The sequence below is a fragment of the Athene noctua genome, unplaced genomic scaffold (genome assembly GCF_965140245.1).
Source record: "Athene noctua unplaced genomic scaffold, bAthNoc1.hap1.1 HAP1_HAP1_scaffold_319, whole genome shotgun sequence".
NCBI lineage: Eukaryota > Metazoa > Chordata > Aves > Strigiformes > Strigidae > Athene > Athene noctua.
In genome coordinates, this window is record NW_027437780.1 from 91,014 (window position 1) to 97,500 (window position 6,487).

The window sequence follows — 6,487 nt, forward strand, 5'->3', positions numbered from 1 at the left end:
GCAGGTGCCGCCGCCGCCACCTCTCGTCCCATCCCCAAGGCCCCCTCAAGGAGCTGGGCAACAGCCCCCGACGGGCTGGAACCGTACGGAGCACCGCTGTGTCAACACACATACCGGCGCTCCCCCCCTCCGCCATCATCGGGCTCTCGGGGGACCGGGGGGGGGACGGGGGTAACCACCCACGGTAGTCTCACAGCTCGGCTCCCCCCCCCAGTATCCAGCGTTCAAGTGCCGCCAGCCGCCTCCGGCCACCGGTCTTCGGCCTCTCCCGTGCACCTCTGCCCGTCCTTTTCTCACCACTCGGCAGCGACCGCCCCAACGCCGCCCGGCTTCGTGCCGTTCGGCATCTCTCTGGGTGCTCTCGGTTCCGTGCACGCTCGCCTGACAGAGCACCGGCTTGAGAACCGTGCCCAATTCCCCGGGGGAAACCACCGTCTGCGGCCGCCCAGCATTCCACTTGGCCGGCTAAGCCGCGTGCCCTCGCTCGGTGGCGCTTGTCTGGAGCAGAGACGCCTCGTGCCCCTATATAAGGAGAATATGGGTCCGCGCCGGAAAGGGGCGCTTAAAGGCAGTGTCTGCCTGCCAGCGGGGGAGGCGCTGCAGAGACGCCGACTCTTACGATGACCTAACTGGAGGCAGCGCGAAACAGCGACCCCTTGGAGGAACTGCCGGAGCCAACAGGTCTGCCCGCGCTCTAAGTCCCGACGGAGCCGGGTAGACCTGGCAGCCCTTTCGACGGACGCTGAGCCGGCCGCCGGCAACGTGGAGCCGGGTACACCTAGCGGCCACCGCCGGTCGCCTCGGAGGTGGGTAGACCTGACGGCCGCCTCACGCCCCGGAGGCGGGTAGACCTGACGGCCGCCTCACGCCCCGGAGGCGGGTAGACCTGACGGCCGCCTCACGCCCCGGAGGCGGGTAGACCTGACGGCCGCCTCACGCCGCGGAAGCGGGTAGACCTGACGGCCGCCTCACGCCGCGGAAGCGGGTAGACCTGACGGCCGCCTCACGCCCCGGAGGCGGGTAGACCTGACGGCCGCCTCACGCCCCGGAGGCGGGTAGACCTGACGGCCGCCACACGCCCCGGAGGCGGGTAGACCTGACGGCCGCCTCACGCCGCGGAAGCGGGTAGACCTGACGGCCGCCTCACGCCCCGGAGGCGGGTAGACCTGACGGCCGCCTCACGCCCCGGAGGCGGGTAGACCTGACGGCCGCCTCACGCCCCGGAGGCGGGTAGACCTGACGGCCGCCTCACGCCCCGGAGGCGGGTAGACCTGACGGCCGCCTCACGCCGCGGAAGCGGGTAGACCTGACGGCCGCCTCACGCCCCGGAGGCGGGTAGACCTGACGGCCGCCTCACGCCCCGGAAGCGGGTAGACCTGACGGCCGCCTCACGCCCCGGAGGCGGGTAGACCTGACGGCCGCCTCACGCCCCGGAGGCGGGTAGACCTGACGGCCGCCACACGCCCCGGAGGCGGGTAGACCTGACGGCCGCGTCGCGCCCCGGAGGCGGGTAGACCTGACGGCCGCCTCACGCCCCGGAGGCGGGTAGACCTGACGGCCGCCACACGCCCCGGAGGCGGGTAGACCTGACGGCCGCCTCACGCCGCGGAGGCGGGTAGACCTGACGGCCGCCTCACGCCCCGGAGGCGGGTAGACCTGACGGCCGCGTCGCGCCCCGGAGGCGGGTAGACCTGACGGCCGCCTCACGCCCCGGAGGCGGGTAGACCTGACGGCCGCGTCGCGCCCCGGAGGCGGGTAGACCTGACGGCCGCCTCACGCCCCGGAGGCGGGTAGACCTGACGGCCGCCACACGCCCCGGAGGCGGGTAGACCTGACGGCCGCCTCACGCCCCGGAGGCGGGTAGACCTGACGGCCGCCTCACGCCCCGGAGGCGGGTAGACCTGACGGCCGCCTCACGCCGCGGAGGCGGGTAGACCTGACGGCCGCCTCACGCCCCGGAGGCGGGTAGACCTGACGGCCGCCACACGCCCCGGAGGCGGGTAGACCTGACGGCCGCCACACGCCGCGGAGGCGGGTAGACCTGACGGCCGCCTCACGCCCCGGAGGCGGGTAGACCTGACGGCCGCCACACGCCCCGGAGGCGGGTAGACCTGACGGCCGCCACACGCCGCGGAGGCGGGTAGACCTGACGGCCGCCTCACGCCGCGGAGGCGGGTAGACCTGACGGCCGCCTCACGCCCCGGAGGCGGGCAGACCTGTCGGCCGCTTCACGCCCCGGAGGCGGGTAGACCTGGCGGCCGCGTCGTGCGAGACATTTTTGTTTCGATAGATGCCAATGAAATCCGAAAAAAAATAAATGAAAAGGGAAATTTTTTTTCTTAACGCACCCCCGCACCCCCGCGCCCCGCCGCGCTCTCATGTGCACGCAGCACCAGCCCCCCCACCCCCCCGCCCCGACCCGTTGGCTGCCATGCAGTCGCTGGCATCATTCGCTGCCCGCCCCCTCGGCCGCCAGTCAGCCCCTCTGCGCCGCGCCACTCCGCGCCGCACGGCGCCGCCCGCCACTCCCCCCCCCCGCTTCCCGCGGCTGCCAGGGGACCCGGCAGAAGCGGCGACGTTCCCCGCACCTCACCCCCAACGGAGACGCCCGTCTCGCTGGAGCGAGTTCGCATCGGGAACCGGGCGCTTTTCGCCGGGTCGGGGTCCCGGCGCTGCCGGGCGGTCCTCGGCTTCAGCTTTTGGTTTCGCAGCGTGGGTTTAGCTTTAGTCTCGGGGGAGGGGGGGTGGGGGGGGGGGTGGGGGTGCGTGTGTGTGTTTTTATTTTGTTTCTTTCCCCCCGCCTTTCGCTGTGCCGCAGAGGCGTGGGCACCGGGCGCCCTTCACCGGGTCCGGGTCCGGGTCCGGGTCCGGGTCCGGGTCCCGGCGTTGCCAGGCGCTCGCTGGCATTCGCGTTTAGGTTTTTTTCGACGGGGTTGGGGTGGGGGGGTGGGAAGGGGGCTCCCGGGCTTTATGTGTGGGAATAGGGGGTGTGGGGGTGTGTGCGCGCGTGTGTGTGTGTGTGTGTGTGTTGTTCGGATTGTTGTTTTGTTGTTTGTTCCCCCCCCCCCCCCCCCCCCCGCCGCGACACACACGAGCTCGGACACACACGCAGAGACACAGAGAGAGAGAGAGAGAGAGAGAGAGAGAGAGCGCGCGCGCGAGAGAGAGAGACACAGGCGCGCACACACACACACGCACACACAGACACAGACACACACACACACACACACACGCACGCACGCACGCGCACACACACAGACACCCCCAGCCCCCCACCCCCCCCAGCCCCCCGACCCCCACCGTCGCCCGCGCGCCCGAAGAGCCGTTGGTCCCCGCCCCACCGCTGCAACTCCGGAGCTGCAGGGCGGTGGGTGCGGCCGCCAACCGACCGCAGCCTCCTCGGCGCCGCGGAGCACTACGGCTGGGGGGTGGGGGATCGGGGGCGGTTTCTGTTACACCACCACCACCACCACCACCCGCCCTCGCTGCTCTCCCTCCCACCCCTTCGGCGTTCGTTTGGCTTTCAACCCGCGGCGGGAACGGAGCAGGCGGGCAGGAGGGCGGGCGGCCGAGCGACCGACTGAGGAAGGCGGGGAGCCGGGCCGCGGGCACGGCGCGGCAGGGACTCGGCAGCTGCGGGGGCTCAGCGTCCAAAACACGCGCCACCCATCATCGCCGCCGCCGGCGGGAGGCCCCTCCGGGCCCCCCGGCACGGAGGCGGCGGCGGCGACGCCGCTGGGTCCTAAGGTCTCCCGCCTTCCTTCCCTGGAGCGGCCAATGTGCTGCTGCTGGTGGAAAGCGGGCCGGAGGTAGGGGGCGGCCGGTCTCCTCGCGAACCCCGGGGGTGGCAGGGGGCGGCCGGTGTCACGGTGGACCTGGTGGCGGGAGGGGTGGGGGTTGGGGGGGGGTCGGCAGGGGGGTCGACAGAGCTCGTTGCGGCGGTGGGGGGGCGGGGGGGGGGGGGGGTGGTGGGGGGGTGGTGTTGGTGGGGAGCGGTTTCTGTTGTTACACACACACCCCCGCCCCGTCGCTGCTCTCCCTCCCACCCCTTCGGCGTTCGTTTGGCTTTCAACCCGGGGCGGGAACGGAGCAGGCGGGCAGGAGGGCGGGCGGCCGAGCGACCGACTGAGGAAGGCGGGGAGCCGGGCCGCGGGCACGGCGCGGCAGGGACTCGGCAGCTGCGGGGGCTCAGCGTCCAAAACACGCGCCACCCATCATCGCCGCCGCCGGCGGGAGGCCCCTCCGGGCCCCCCGGCACGGAGGCGGCGGCGGCGACGCCGCTGGGTCCTAAGGTCTCCCGCCTTCCTTCCCTGGAGCGGCCAATGTGCTGCTGCTGGTGGAAAGCGGGCCGGAGGTAGGGGGCGGCCGGTCTCCTCGCGAACCCCGGGGGTGGCGGGGGCGGGGGGTGGGGGGGTGGGATGGGGCGGGGGGTGGCGGGGGGGGGGTGGGTGGGCTGGGGGGTGGGGGGGGCGGCCGGTGTCACGGTGAACCTGGTGGCGGGAGGGTTGGGGGGGGGGGGGGGGGGGGGCGGGCTCGTCGCGGGCCAAGCGGCGGTGTTGGGGGGGCGCCGCCGGTCTCACGGAGAAGCACGTGGCGGGTGGGGCGGCTTTGGCGGGATGGGGGGGCGGCCGTATACGCGTGCGCGCGCGGGCAGCCCCAGGCAGACGGCTTCGGGCCGGGCAGCTTGTGGGGGTGCGGGGCAGGCGGGCGCACGTGCGTGGGCAGAGCGTGAGCTCCTGAACCGTTTCTGAATCGATGCCCTAGCGCTGGTCAGGCTTCCGCTTGACCTCTCCGTTCGTGATTCTCGTCGCGTGTTTTCAGGTCCGCGTTCGATCCCGTCTCAGCCGAACTCTTCCCTGCCGGTTCCGACCCTCGCGTCCGTACGCTAGCCGGCAGCTGCGCTGGCCCCGTCGCCTCCCCAGTTGAAGGTGAGATCACGAGGGGCGCTGCATAAGCCAGGCCTCGCCTCGCCGCTGGCCTGCCTACCGGCTCGAAAGCTGCAGGAGACCCCCTCGCGTGAGAGCCCACCAGCCACGGCCCGGCCCAGGCCCATCACGTCCTAGTCCAGGCGTGACTTCGCCGCGAGAGGCTCAGGCCACGGCCTGCTCCCTGCCTTGGAGCTACGCGGGTGCCCGTGTCATCCCGAGCCGCCGCCTGCTTCAAGCCAGGGCCCGCTCGGGCACGGCGTGACGTCACAGGCAGCTCGGGAGCCCGGGCCCGGAAGCGCCCTGTTACCCCTCCTCGGCTACTTGTGACGTCACAAGGGGCAGGCGGCGGGGAGCGCGGGGGCTGCCGGGAGGGGGTGGCGGGAATGCCGGCCAGAGACCCGGCCGTGCTGGGACCCCACGCGGACGCAGACACCGGTCGATGCCAGCGGTCGCACGGCGGCCAGCGGGTCCGGGCAGGGCAGCGGCGTGAGCACCGCAGGGGGAGGCGGCTGTAGAAAAAAAAAAAACAACTAATTTTTCCTTTTCATCTCTCTTTTCCCGTTTCTGTGGTGGCTGCGATCGCAACCCAGAAAAGACGACGACGGCACGGGGCGGGAGGTTGCAGCTTCATGCCTTGTATTACAGGCGCTGCAATCTCGGACGAGCGGAGGGTAAAAAACCGAAATGACACGCTCCTCTCACCCCCACCGCCGCCAACCGGCAGCCCTGCACCTCGCCGAGAGAAGCACGTACGCTTAAATCTGGGGAGCCCGCATCCACCCCGCCAGTACGACGTGGGTACCAGGCCGGTTGCGGGCCGGCAGGTCTACCCGGCCGGCCGGCCGGGAGGGACACCAGGTCTACCCGGCCGGCCGGCCGGGAGGGACACCAGGTCTACCCGGCCGGGAGGGACACCAGGTCTACCCGGCCGGCCGGCCGGGAAGGACACCAGGTCTACCCGGCCGGGAGGGACACCAGGTCTACCCGGCCGGCCGGACTTGGGCTGGAGGCCGCCCGCGGGAGGGACACCAGGTCTACCCGGCCGGGAGGGACACCAGGTCTACCCGGCCGGGAGGGACACCAGGTCTACCCGGCCGGCCGGCAGGGAGGGACACCAGGTCTACCCGGCCGGCCGGACTTGGGCTGGAGGCCGCCCGCGGGAGGGACACCAGGTCTACCCGGCCGGGAGGGACACCAGGTCTACCCGGCCGGGAGGGACACCAGGTCTACCCGGCCGGCCGGCAGGGAGGGACACCAGGTCTACCCGGCCGGCCGGACTTGGGCTGGAGGCCGCCCGCGGGAGGGACACCAGGTCTACCCGGCCGGGAGGGACACCAGGTCTACCCGGCCGGGAGGGACACCAGGTCTACCCGGCCGGCCGGACTTGGGCTGGAGGCCGCCCGCGGGAGGGACACCAGGTCTACCCGGCCGGCAGGGACACCAGGTCTACCCGGCCGGGAGGGACACCAGGTCTACCCGGCCGGCCGGACTTGGGCTGGAGGCCGCCCGCGGGAGGGACACCAGGTCTACCCGGCCGGGAGGGACACCAGGTCTACCCG